This window comes from Lissotriton vulgaris, chromosome 12 (assembly GCF_964263255.1).
Source record: "Lissotriton vulgaris chromosome 12, aLisVul1.2, whole genome shotgun sequence".
Classification (NCBI taxonomy): Eukaryota; Metazoa; Chordata; class Amphibia; order Caudata; family Salamandridae; genus Lissotriton; species Lissotriton vulgaris.
Window position 1 is genome coordinate 597788354 of NC_141700.1, and position 14596 is coordinate 597802949.

At 44.0% G+C, this 14596-nt stretch overlaps 1 protein-coding gene across 3 annotated transcripts in view; it reads left to right on the forward strand.

Annotated features, from left to right (window-relative positions):
• Positions 1-14596, forward strand: part of ANKRD27 (ankyrin repeat domain 27) — a 719886-nt gene that overhangs the window by 230986 nt on the left and 474304 nt on the right. The window lies entirely within an intron of this gene.

Sequence of the window (14596 nt, forward strand, 5' to 3'; positions counted from 1 at the left end):
TGCATGGTTTTATTAATGTTCTGTTTTTAAATAATTAACTGAGATTGTTTTAATGGGCCAGCCTTAAGCCAGGGAGCAGGACAAAAATCCAAAGAACCTGCAAATATCTCGAGCTAAACCCAATGCCATATTACTTCTGCATTTTTCTCTTGTCTATCAGCACCATTTTTTATTATTTTTGATTTGCATTTTTCAGTACCTCTGCATTTTTCTCTTGTCAGGAAAGAAGTAGTATAATTTATATTATTTGTTTTGTTTTTTCATTTTGAGTGATAGTGAATCTTTTACTACATGCTAATGGTGAAATGTTACCTTTTTAATCAATTTTATTTTCTTCTGCCACAATTCTAAGGTGTATTGACCCTAGTTAACTGCTAAAAAAATTTGAGCATAGCTGTGTTTTCTTACTTGCCATATTTAAATTAAAAGTTGAATTGCATAAATATATAATATACAAGGTTGTAAATTAATATATAGGAAAAAGAGGTAATTTACAAACTGTTTCTAATCTAGAACTTAAAAAATTTACACATTAAACTAATCTCCTGTCTACCAACAATAATAACAAGCATTTACAATGCAATGGTTTCGCCTTTGGAAAAGTTAGAGCTATTGGCATTGCTCATGATTTTTTTTTTTTTTTACTTATAAATAAATGGCATTGTTATTTACATTGCCAACAGCTCTCTCAGCCCACACAGCCCACACAGCCCACACAGCCCTCACAGCCCTCACAGCCCACACAGCCCTCACAGCCCACACAGCCCACACAGCCCACACAGCCCTCACAGCCCACACAGTTCTCACAGCCCACACCGCTCTCACAGCCCACACCGCTCTCACAGCCCACACCGCTCACAGCTCTCACAGCCCTCACAGCTCTCACAGCCCTCACAGCCCACACAGCTCTCACAGCCCACACAGCTCTCACAGCCCACACAGCTCTCACAGCCCACACAGCTCTCACGGCCCACACAGCTCTCACGGCCCACACAGCTCTCACGGCCCACACAGCTCTCACGGCCCACACAGCTCTCACAGCTCTCACAGCCCACACAGCCCACACAGCCCTCACAGCCCTCACAGCTCTCACAGCCCACACAGCCCACACAGCCCTCACAGCCCTCACAGCCCTCACAGCCCACACAGCTCTCACAGCCCACACAGCTCTCACATCCCTCACAGCCCACACATCCCTCACAGCCCACACATCCCTCACAGCCCACACATCCCTCACAGCCCACACATCCCTCACAGCCCACACATCCCTCACAGCCCACACATCCCTCACAGCCCACACCGCTCTCACAGCCCACACCGCTCTCACAGCTCTCACAGCCCACGCAGCTCTCACAGCTCACAGCACACACAGCTCTCACAGCTCTCACAGCTCTCACAGCCCACACAGCCCACACAGCCCACACAGCCCTCACAGCCCTCACAGCTCTCACAGCCCTCACAGCCCTCACAGCTCTCACAGCCCTCACAGCTCTCACAGCCCACACAGCTCTCACAGCCCACACAGCTCTCACAGCCCACACAGCTCTCACAGCCCACACAGCCCACACAGCCCACACAGCCCTCACAGCCCTCACAACCCACACAGCTCTCACAGCCCTCACAGCCCACACAGCTCTCACAGCCCACACAGCTCTCACAGCCCACACAGCTCTCACAGCCCACACAGCTCTCACAGCCCACACAGCTCTCACAGCCCACACAGCTCTCACAGCCCACACAGCCCTCACAGCCCACACAGCCCACACAGCCCACACAGCCCACACAGCTCTCACAGCTCTCACAGCTCTCACAGCCCTCACAGCTCTCACAGCTCTCACAGCCCACACAGCCCACACAGCCCACACAGGCCACACAGCTCTCACAGCTCTCGCAGCCCACACAGCCCACACAGCCCACACAGCCCACACAGCCCTCACAGCCCTCACAGCTCTCACAGCTTCCGCAGTTGATAAGTGTAAGCAGGCGCACTTGTGTGCACCCTGTGGGTGCAGTTAAATGGCAGCTGCGAGCCTGGAATAGCATAGCACCTGGCTGCCATCCGCAGGGCGCCTTCCCTTCAAGGAGCTAGTATTTCCGTTTGTTTTATATTGCATTTAAAATTACCCAAATTGCATACACACGTGTCTCTCTTCGTCTGGCACAATCGGAAATGTTTACAATTTCGTTGATAGGACCTTCTTTAGATTTGACAGTCCTTCCGGAAAAATTACCCAGCCTTGTAAAAGGCAAGTTCTCCTTTACTGTCAATATAAACAAGCATTATAAAGTGGTGCGGGAACGGGCACACAGAGAGCGGGAGGGGGGGCAGGGGCGGGAACGGGCACACGGAGAGCGGGAGGGGGGAACGGGATAAAAACACAATTTTAAAAAAAATGCTGCTTACCTGAGCATTGAGCAGGGGAAACCGTGGTCGACGGGCCCCGGCACCATCTTCGGCGGAATGAGAAAACACGCCCTGACAGAAAAAAAAAAAAACAACACGCCCACCGCCCTTGCTGCATGATTAAGAGTATTCTAAAGGAAACTCAAAAACTACGTCTAGAATAATAATAAGGGACATGAAAATCACATAAGACGGGTCTTGATAGGCACAATAAGAAACTTCTTTCAAGATCAACCTCTCGGAGGCGCCCCGGAAACACGAGCACCAAACATATAAAATGATCCAGATAGAAAATCAGCAGGGTTACTGCATGCGTCCTAGTATAAAAGACAACATCCTTTTATAAATATTGCTGTATAAATGCTTACACCATTAGTAAACGAAATAATGCACTGCACTTCATGCTTACTGATTTGTATTATATCTCTTGCTTCCCAACGGCACAGTGCTCTGACACTCTGGAAGCTAGATAGCGCTATATAAACATACATATAGAAATAGACGAGCCTTTTTCATGTGGCAAAAAAAAGAAAGTGCAGCATCCTGAATGGAGCTGATTACTTCCATTCTTCGGAGTCCGGGTGGGCGCAGCTGTGTCTTTGTGCTTCCCACAGGCCGTGCGTCGGATACAGATGTGGCATCATCCGATGCTGTGCTGGCTCCGGCTTCTCTTCCTCTGGTCTTGATTCTGAATCATTTCTGCTCCACAAGTGAAAACAGACAATTGACGGTGCGTGTTCATCTGTTGTGCGGGCTGATTGCGGCGCTGCTTCCGCAGTTGATTAGTGGAAGCAGGCGCACTTGTGTGCACCCTGTGGGTGCAGTTAAATGGCAGCTGCGAGCATGGAATAGCGTAGCACCTGGCTGCCATCCGCAGGGCGCCTTCCCTTCAAGGAGCTAGTATTTCCGTTTGTTTTATATTGCATTTAGAATTACCCAAATTGCATACACTCGTGTCTCTCTTCGTCTGGCACAATCGGAAATGTTTACAATTTCGTTGATAGGATCTTCTTTAGATTTGATAATCCTTCCGGAAAAATTACCCAGCCTTGTAAAAGGCAAGTTCTCCTTTACTGTCAATATAAACAAGCATTATAAAGTGGTGCGGGAACGGGCACACAGAGAGCGGGAGGGGGGGGCAGGGGCGGGAACGGGCACACGGAGAGCGGGAGGGGGGAACAGGATAAAAACACAATTTTTAAAAAATGCTGCTTACCTGAGCATTGAGCATGGGGAACAGTGGTCGACGGTCCCCGGCGCCATCTTCGGCGGAATGAGAAAACGCGCCCTGACAGAAAAAAAAAACAACACGCCCACCGCCGAGATGACGCGCACAGAGGGGCGGAGAGGGAAAAAATCGCGGGAACGCCCCCGAATCTGGTCCAGTCTTGACAGACAGATCCGGCTTCCAATGGCTAGCCTCCATTTATGGAGCTAGTCAATGGGAGCCGGGGGACGTTGCTGTAGCCCTTATTGTAAACAATAGATTTCGCCTGCGCCGAAAAGCTGCGCAGAGCGCAGCCTTTGGCGAGGCGAAACTTAAAAATGCCAAGTGGAAAAATATTTATAAATTAGAAGGAAAATGAAGGGCAAGGTCCAAAAGGTACATGATGTCCATAATCTGGTACATTCTAGGACAAATAAGACCACAAACTTCTGTTCCTTGAAAGTTAATATAAAAGCCATAATCATTGTAGATACTTGAAGTATATGACCATAAAATAATCATACTTAGTAAATATAAATTATGTAAAACAAAATGCGCATTCCCAGGGGTTTAACTAGTGCTTTGACCAGTTTTATCTACCTCCACATTGGAGAAAAGCATTAAGAGGGTAGCTCTTTTAGTAATAGGATTTTATTTGGAAGTGTATTATGTAAATTAATAAGTTAAATTATAATGCAGAATATCAAATTCCACCCCATCCCCCAAATAAAAAGCAGCTTATTCCCTTCTGCTTCTAATTGGTTCTTTTGTATTGTTTTTCCTGAAATTGTGGAATCAACTTATAGTAGCCAGATTTCACATTGTCCTTGGAAGCTTCCAAGCACTTAATTAAATATGCAATTGTTTTTTTTAACTTAGGTTTGCTCATTGACTCGCTTTGGTCTATATGTGACAACTGCACAGGTCTTTATCTGAAAATTCTGGGTCACACCATTATGTACAAGTATGACATTACCTCACTCCACTGTTGCTCAAAGACTTACAGATGTTATTTAGTTTAGTGATGGCTAGACTTTTTGGTATAATTATTAAAAATATTCCAGTATCGTTGAGACAATAAAACATATTCAATTTCAACATGTTGATTGAGGCATGGGACTGTCGCCCTACACTGCAGAAGGTATAAAACTGTTAACCATGACAAAACAAGCTCAAACAATAAAACAAACAATACAAAAGATTAATTACAAAATGGGAATGTTGGCCCCACACAACTCGAATTATAGCTCTGTTAATCCAAATGAACCCAGCATGTTTATATTCAACGAACACAAATTAAATATTTATATGTAACCGTCCAAGAATTTTGCAAATGCCCCTGTGTGATATACGTTTGTCTCTTAGGGACTGCACATTCACTTCTAGCAAATTTGCACCATAAAACCAATCCAATTTTTTTAAACATTCATATTTTTCAGTCAGTAGTTTGGGGCAAAAATTAAAAATATGATCTAATGATTGTTTGGTATCGCCACAGTCGGCATACCTTCTTTCCTTGTACTTCTGGATCCAAAGACCCCCTAATATATGCAGGGGAAAGTGGTAAAAATGAGGTTAGGTAAATATAGGTTATCGTCTGATGCCGGCATGAATATAGATAATTAGATTTCCATCTTAATTCATGCCATTTTGCTTATAAACAAATGTGTGTGTTTTATGCATGTTTTTTTTATAAAAAAAATATTTTTATTAGATAAAAACAGTAAAGAAACAACAAACATCAGGTGACTGGTTACAGCATATCTCAATAAACAAATGACATTTTCATACTTCCGTTAATTGCAAATAAATACATGTGGCGACTCAGGGGGACTCTCGCACTTCGGTGTCCCTAGACTCCGCCGGGGGTGTACATATATCTCCCCTGTAAGCATTCCAGGCCTCCCACACTTTATTCCACTTCCTGGGACAGCCCCTCGCCAAATACACTGATCTTTCCCTGAACATACTCTAGTCCAAGTCCTCCTTCCATTTCTCCACCCGGGGGGGGGGGGGGGTTGGCTGGCTCCCCACCATTGGGCCACGTTACGTTTAGCTATCGTGAGCGCCAAGGTTACCCACTGTTTCTGATAGGCACTGAGGTCTGTTGGCTCCCAGACATTTAAAATACACCTACGTGCCTCCGGGCCCAGCTCCGAGTTCAGAACCGTTCGCAACGTATCGTGGACCTTCGCCCAGAACTCCTGGACCCTAACACAGTGCCACAGTATATGTAGAAACGACCCTATCTCTCCACATCCTCGCCTGCATTCCCCCTTCTCTGAGTGGCCCATATGGACCAAGCTTGGCCCAGTGACATATGATCTATGCAGAATTTTTAGCTGCACTAACCGGAGTCTCATGGGGATTGCCACCACTCGTGGGGTTGATACACCCATCTGCCAGTCCTCGTCATCCTACTGCAGGCCCTCTTCCTGCCACTGTTCCCTCAAACGCCCCAGGGGATATCCCATGTGGTTTATCAGCTTCCTGTATATCAAGGAGATAGTCTTCTCCGGGATGTGTCCGTCTAGCACTCTTTCTTCCAGCTGGGTGGCCTCAGGAAGCGACGAGCCATGGGGGATATGAGTAAGCAGTGCATGCCTAACCTGAAGGTAGCGGAAATGCCCCCATCATTAAGCTGGTATTGTGACTGCAGGGATTCAAAGGACTGAATCGAGTCACCCTTCCAGACATCCCCAATAGAGGTGATGCCAATAAGATCCCACTTGTTGAATCCCTTCGACCTCCACAGTGCCCCCAATTGTTCCGCACTCCATAAGGGGGTGGCAAGCGTGAGTCTCCCCTCCCATCCGAGGTGCTTGTTTGCTGTGTGCCAGACCTGGACTGCATGCGGAGTGGGTCCCGTTAGACGAGATCCACAGGATGTTGCATAAAGCGCCCCGGTATAGACTCCCTCTGGCATCAACCAGCGATCCATTGCATAGCCTGGGTCATTTGGGGCCCCGTATATCCCGTGATTAATTGCTGCCAGTTGGGAGGCCCAGTAGTATTTCCCTAAGATCTGGCAGTCCGATCCCCTGTCATACCAGGGGAGGGTAAGTTTTGAATATGCAATACGAGGTCTGCCGTCCCATAGCCACTGTCTCTGTAGAGATTCCACCTCCCGGAAATAGGACGCAGGTACTGGGTCCATAGCATTCTGTAACGTATACAGAAACCTGGGTAAGGCTAGCATTTTTAAAAGTACCGTTCTGCCCAGAAGAGACAGGGGAAGTGCCTTCCAGCGTGTCACGTCTCCTCTTAAGCGGGCAAGAGGGGGGGTCAAATTACTGGCGTAGCGGATCCCGAGGTCCAGGGAGATGCAGATTCAGAGGTATCTGAAGCTTGACTGTGCCAGCTGCAGAGGGCAGGCCTCGGGGAGTACCGGTTTGTCTCCCTTCAGGACTAAGAGCACCGACTTAGACCAGTCAATGGCAAATCCTGAGTACCGTCCTAATATGGTCAATACATCAAGGAAACATATCAAGGATGCTCTGGGATTAGTGAGGTAAAGCAGGATATCGTCCGCATTCAGCAAAATCTTATCTTCCCATTCAAGGGTCCATCGCAGCCCCCTTATAGAGCGATCCTGCCGAACCCAAGTCGCCAATGGCTCCAGTCCAAGTGTAAACAGGAGCGGGGACAGTGGACATCTCTGTCTTGTCCCTCTGCTCAGCGGGAAATCCGCAGACTTACGATTATTAACCACAACAATTCGGGCCAGGGGGGCAGAGTAAAGGAGACGCACCCAACCCCTAACTTCCGGCCCGAATCTGAGCTTCCCCAGCACCACGAAGAGATAGGGCCACTCAACTCTGTGAAACGCCATGGTAGCGTCTAGGGACACAACCACATCCAGTACCTGGATGGCGGCGACTCGTCCCAAGACCCCGTGTAAACGCCGCAAATTAAGAGCCGTGTTACGACTCGGCATGAAGCCCGACTGGTCCGGATGTATTAAGGAGGTAATAACCTTAGCCAGTCTTGTGGCCAACAATTTCGCCAATATTTTGGGCTCCGCATTTAGAAGTGAAATGGGCCTATACGACGAGCAATTCTCCCTAGGTTGCCCTTCTTTGTGGATAACCACTGTATTAGCTATTTGTTGGTCATACGGGTGCTCCCCTATGTCTTTACTCTCCATAAACATGGAGCGGAGGAATGGGGCAAGTCTGTTAGCATTCAGCTTATATAGTTTGATGGAGATGCCGTTTGGCCCGACGCCTTGCCAGAATTAACCCCTCTGATAGCCTGCGCTACTTCGTCTGGGGTTAACGGGGAGTCCAAATAAGCTTGGTTCTCCTCAGTGAGCAGGGGCATTTTTATATCTCTGATCAGCTCTTTATTCTCTTCTTCTGAATACCCTCCCTCTGCAAGTTACACCTCGCTGTAGTAGTCTGCAAATCTATCTGCAATAATCTGTGGGTCCACTATCGCCTTAGAGTTCCCTCCCGCAACTCAGGCACCAATCTGGACACCCATTCTCGTCTCTCCAGCCACGCTATCAGTTTTCCCACCCTATCTCCGTGCTCGTACACTCGACTCTGGGTTTCTCTAAACTGCGCCTCAGCCCTCCCCCTTGCCAATCCTCCGACTTCATCCTGCTTTAGCTTGAGATGGTGAAGACCCCCGGGGGTTGCAGCGTCTGCTATCTCTCTATCTAAAGCTATCACTGCCTCCTCTGCTTCCTCCAGCTCGGCCTGTCTATCCTTCTTTTTCATGGCCATTAGCGATAGCTTTACCCCGTATTACTTCCTTGAACGTTTCCCATAAAGTCCACAAAGTAACTGTCCATCGCTTTGACTACATCTTTTTTGATGACTGGGTCATGAAAGTACCAAGGACAAAGGGTAGCTATCCTGTCTGCCGCGAACTGATCAAACTCTAACTGCGTCCAGACCGGGGATGATCGGAAATGCCCCTCCCAATGTGTCTCACTTCTCTGACGGCCCAAACCTGGGCCGCCGGGACTAGCGTGCAGTCTATTCTAGACATGCTATGGTGCGCTGGGGATAAGTATGTATAACACATAGCACTCCGATTTCGCAGCCGCCAGCCATCCACCAACTCTGTGGTGTCCAAGAAGTCAGGTAACCATCTCTGCACTGGGCGTAACAGTCTAGCTGGGTGCCTATCCATCTCCCCATCAACGACTGCGTTAAAATCTCCACCCAGTACAAGGGTCCCCAGTGGCAAAGTCAGAAAAATAGCTCCCAGGTCTCAGAACGTGTCTGTTTGCAGGCCCGGTGGGACATAGATTGACATAAATGTAGTTGTTCTACCCTCCCATTGGCCTGAGATGCCTATATATCTCCCTCTCTGATCTGACCATGTGGCTTGTATGGCAAAGGGAAAGAAATTCCTAAGAAGGATACCAACCCCCATCTGTGACCCGGACGTAAACCCCGGGTGTGCCACCAACCTGTAGCCCCCCTATGAAGGGCCATGCACTTATTACCAATGAGATGTGTCTCCTGCAGCAATGATGCACTGTTCACTCGGTGTATTCCCACACCTATTCTGTTTCGAAATTCACGTGCTTAGCTGGAATGTGAATGGGTTCGGGAACAAAATCAAAAGGGGCATGGTCAATCAGTTCATAAGGCGGCACTCCCCTGACGTGGTATTGCTGCAGGAGAAGAACGTGGGGTGCGTGAGGAGCACTCACTTTTAGAAACGCTAAACCTACTTATGGGTTGGTGCTATGATTGTAAGGGTTGTCACTCCCGGATTCAACTGTGGTTAAGACTAGCCAAAGGGTTAGTCCAATCATGCACTGTTCACTCGGTGTATTCCCACACCTATTCTGTTTCGAAATTCAAATTAATTCTTGATACCATCAGTATTCATACTTTTTTAATTTTTTTAGTTTTCACCACAATTCATTTTATGTAATGTGAATTATTAATTCTTCATGATCATCTCAAAACTGTAAATTGCATATACATTTACATTTATACATAACATTATTTTCCTTAATACATGTCAAAATCAATCCGCATTAACATTTAACACGCCCGATGCATTTCGGTACCCTCATGGTACCTTCCTCAGGGAAAATACTAAAAAAGAAGAATGTGTGTGTTAATTCATGAGCCCATGGTAGCTAATTATGTATATGTTTCCTAGTTATTATATGTTCATACCTTGTTAAGGATGGTATCAACGAAGTCTCCCTACAGAGGGGAAAAATATCTGTTTGTTATATGTATTCTCACAATTCCATTGTGAGTTTAAACATTGTCGACGTGTGTCTCTTACCTAGAGGTATTCTGAGCTGGGGCTATTGCTGCAATGAAGACCATAAGTATAATAGATAAGTATAATAGATTAAGACCATACCTATGCGTGCTTCAACAACCATATTTAAGAAATTCTATGCAATGAAATTGCACAACCTACCTGTGTGTAACGATACCTTCTACGGGAACCTATTTGTTATTGCAAAGAAAACAGTGCGAAATTACGTTAATTCTCTTGTTTCTCATAAATATAAGCTGTTTCAAAATGCATTATTAAGGGTCCTACCTGAAAAGATGGTCTGCGTGTATCTGTGAAAAAACAGACACAAACATAATACGACCGTTATTATCCTCAGTCTAAAGTGAACAGTGGCTATGTAAACAGCCAGTTATTTCCATAGCGCTACTCGGTTTGTAACGTACCGTATACACATGGATTCTCGATTCCTTTCTCGGACGCCAAAGATCCCGGGACGTTGTCTCCGTTGTTGTTTCCTGTGTTTGTAGTCGTCTGTATTCACGGACACTAAAAACGGACTAAAGTATACCAGTGCCGAGCACCATCTTCAAATGGAGCGAAACTAGCTAGATCGTTTAAATGTATTGATAAACTTGCGTTGTGCTCTGTTTCTAATATTTGTGGTATAAGGGCTATATCTTGGCAGCCGCCTGAGTGTATAAAAGCGATCTATATCGGTGGATGTGTGAGCGTTTCACTTGAAACTAACTCGATATTGTTTGCTGTGAAGTGCTCATGCCTGCTCGGGCTCCATCTTGGAGCGGTATATTACAGTACAATGTTGTTGACTAATGCCAATTCAAGTAGTAAGGGATGACGGTCCACTACAGTTAGTATTTGTGTTGAACCCTCATTTTAAGTTTACACCTGGGTGTGATGTCTACTGGTTATTGAAAAATACTTGGTGTTTTGAAATTGAAATTATAACTTGTGCTGCAGAGATACAATAATGCATTTTGGTGGAATGTACACTGTTACATCTATAATGAAAACATCACTTCAAACTGAAATTGCAAACAAGCAGTAATGAAACAGTATATCAAAAATGTATATATAAAATATTTTTGGACTCAAAATCAGTAGTTGTATTGGTGTAGTATGGTGTTTAACCTGCTCATAATCATGTTGCCATTGTGTTCTATTAGGTGTACATAATTAGTCTAAATTTACAAGAGTATCTATGTTGACTCTCTTTTATAAGTAACATGATAGGTCATATCTGTCATTCAACCCCTTTGGGGACATTGTTTGTAATGTCTTAATCCAAAATAACTCCTGTTGAAGTAATTTTTGTCTATTGTCTACTCCCTGTTGCATTGCTAGCTTTTCAATTACAAAAAAACGTAGTTGGGAGATTGAGTGATTCAATTCTTTCCAATGTTGTGCTAGCCGTGATGCTAATGTTGAGTTTCTAATCTTGCTCTTATGTTCCGTCACCCTGATCTTGATTTTACGCTCGGTTTTCCGACATACATCTTGCCGCATGGGCATTTGATTCCATAGATCACGTTTTGTGTGTTGCAGTCACACGTATGTCTCAGCTTTATCTTTTTGCCTGTTGTTGGATGAGTGAAGGTGTTGCCTGTTATAACATTATTGCAGTGTATGCAATTTTGACAACGTCTTGTTCCTTTGTGGACTGTTGTTGCATATTGTGGTTTTGGATGTTTTAAAATTTCTTTCAGATTTCTCCCTCTAGTGTACGCGTGTAGTGGTACTTCCTTGAAGAGGCCCTTAAAGTCCGGTTCTGTTGCCAGTAGTCCCCATCTTTTGTTGATGATTGTTTTGATCATTTTTGACTGAGTGGTATATTTAGATACGAAAACCATTTTGTCCTTTGTGGTTTTTACTTGAGTTTGTAACAGGTCCTTTCTCTCTAGTTTGATTGCTTTTTCTTTGCTTTGCTGTAACATATTCATTGGGTACCCTCTATATAAAATTGACTGTCAGAGTATAGATTTTTTAGATGTAAGGATCATCAAGTCTGAAACTGGTTTCCGCACTGAATTATATTCCAAACCCACAGATCGAAATAATGCATTGGCATACAACAGCTTTCATCCAAGGAGTTTAATCAGTAATTTACCTTTTTCACAACTCATAAGTATTAAGCGCATCTGTTCAGAAACACAAACAGGTTTGATCAAGATGGATGAACATTTGCTCAAATACAAACATAGAGGGTACCCAATGGATATGTTACAGCAAAGCAAAGAAAAAGCAATCGAACTAGAGAGAAAGGACCTGTTACAAACTCAAGTAAAAACCACGAAGGACAAAATGGTTTTCGTATCTAAATATACCACTCAGTCAAAAATGATCAAAACAATCATCAACAAAAGATGGGGACTACTGGCAACAGAACCTGACTTTAAGGGCCTCTTCAAGGAAGTACCACTACACGCGTACACTAGAGGGAGAAATCTGAAAGAAATTTTAAAACATCCAAAACCACAATATGCAACAACAGTCCACAAAGGAACAAGACGTTGTCAAAATTGCATACACTGCAATAATGTTATAACAGGCAACACCTTCACTCATCCAACAACAGGCAAAAAGATAAAGCTGAGACATACGTGTGACTGCAACACACAAAACGTGATCTATGGAATCAAATGCCCATGCGGCAAGATGTATGTCGGAAAACCGAGCGTAAAATCAAGATCAGGGTGACGGAACATAAGAGCAAGATTAGAAACTCAACATTAGCATCACGGCTAGCACAACATTGGAAAGAATTGAATCACTCAATCTCCCAACTACGTTTTTTTGTAATCGAAAAGCTAGCAATGCAACAGGGAGTAGACAATAGACAAAAATTACTCCAACAGGAGTTATTTTGGATTAAGACATTACAAACAATGTCCCCAAAGGGGTTGAATGACAGATATGACCTATCATGTTACTTATAAAAGAGAGTCAACATAGATACTCTTGTAAATTTAGACTAATGATGTTCACCTAATAGAACACAATGCAACATGATTATGAGCAGGTTAAACACCATACTACACCAATACAACTACTGATTTTGAGTTGGAGTCCCAAAAATTTTATATATACATTTTTTATATACTTTTTCATTACTGCTTGTTAGCAATTTCAGTTTGAAGTGATGTTTTCATTATAGATGTAACAGTGTACATTCCACCAAAATGCATTATTGTATCTCTGCAGCACAAGTTATAATTTCAATTTCAAAACACAGAGTATTTTTCAATAACCAGTAGACATCACACCCAGGTGTAAACTTAAAATGAGGGTTCAACACAAATACTATCTGTAGTGGACCGTCATCCCTTACTACTTGAATTGGCATTAGTCAACAACATTGTACTGTAATATACCGCTCCAAGATGGAGCCCGAGCAGGCATGAGCACTTCACAGCAAACAATATCGAGTTTGTTTCAAGTGAAGCGCTCACACATCCACCGATATAGATCGCTTTTATACACTCAGGCGGCCGCCAAGATATAGCCCTTATACCACAAATATTAGAAACAGAGCACAACGCAAGTTTATCAATACATTTAAACGATCAAGCTAGTTTCGCTCCATTCGAAGATGGTGCTCGGCACTGGTATACTTTAGTCCGTTTTTAGTGTCCGTGAATACAGACGACTACAAACACAGGAAACAACAACGGAGACAACGTCCCGGGATCTTTGGCGTCCGATAAAGAAATCGAGAATACATGTCATACGGTACATTACAATCCGAGTAGCGCTATGGAAATAAATGGCTGTTTACATAGCCACCGTTCACTTTAGACTGAGGATAATAACGGTTGTATTATGTTCGTGCCTGTTTTTTCACAGATACACGCAGACCATCTTTTGAGGTAGGACCCTTAATAATGCATTTTGAAACAGCTTATATTTATGAGAAACAAGAGAATTAACGTCATTTCTCACTGTTTTCTTTGCAATAACAAATTGGTTCCCGTAGAAGGTATCATTACACACAGGTAGGCTGTGCAATTTCATTGCATAGAATTTCTTAAATATGGTTGTTGAAGCACGCATAGGTATGGTCTTAATCTATTATACTTATGGTCTTCATTGCAGCAATAGCCCCAGCTCAGAATACCTCTAGGTAAGAGACACACGTCGACAATGTTTAAACTCACAATGGAATTGTGAGAATACATATAACAAACAGATATTTTTCCACTCTGTAGGGAGACTTCGTTGGTACCATCCTTAACAAGTTATGATCATATAATAACTAGGAAACATATACATAATTAGCTACCATGGGCTCATGAATTAACACACACGTTCTTCTTCTTTTTTAGTATTTCCCCTGAGGAAGGTACCATGAGGGTACCGAAATGCATCGGGCGTGTTAAATGTTAATGCTGATTGATTTTGACATGTATTAAGGAAAATAATGTTATGTATAAATGTAAATGTATATGCAATTTACAGTTTTGAGATGATCATGAAGAATTAATGATTCACATTACATAAAATGAATTGTGGTGAAAACTAAGAAAATTAAAAAAGTATGAATACTGATGGTATCAAGAATTAATTTGAATTTCGAAACAGAATAGGTGTGGGAATACACCGAGTGAACAGTGCATGATTGGACTAACCCTTTGGCTAGTCTTAACCACAGTTGAATCCGGGAGTGACAACCCTTACAATCATAGCACCAACCCATAAGTAGGTTTAGCGTTTCTAAAAGTGAGTGCTTCTCACGCACCCCACGT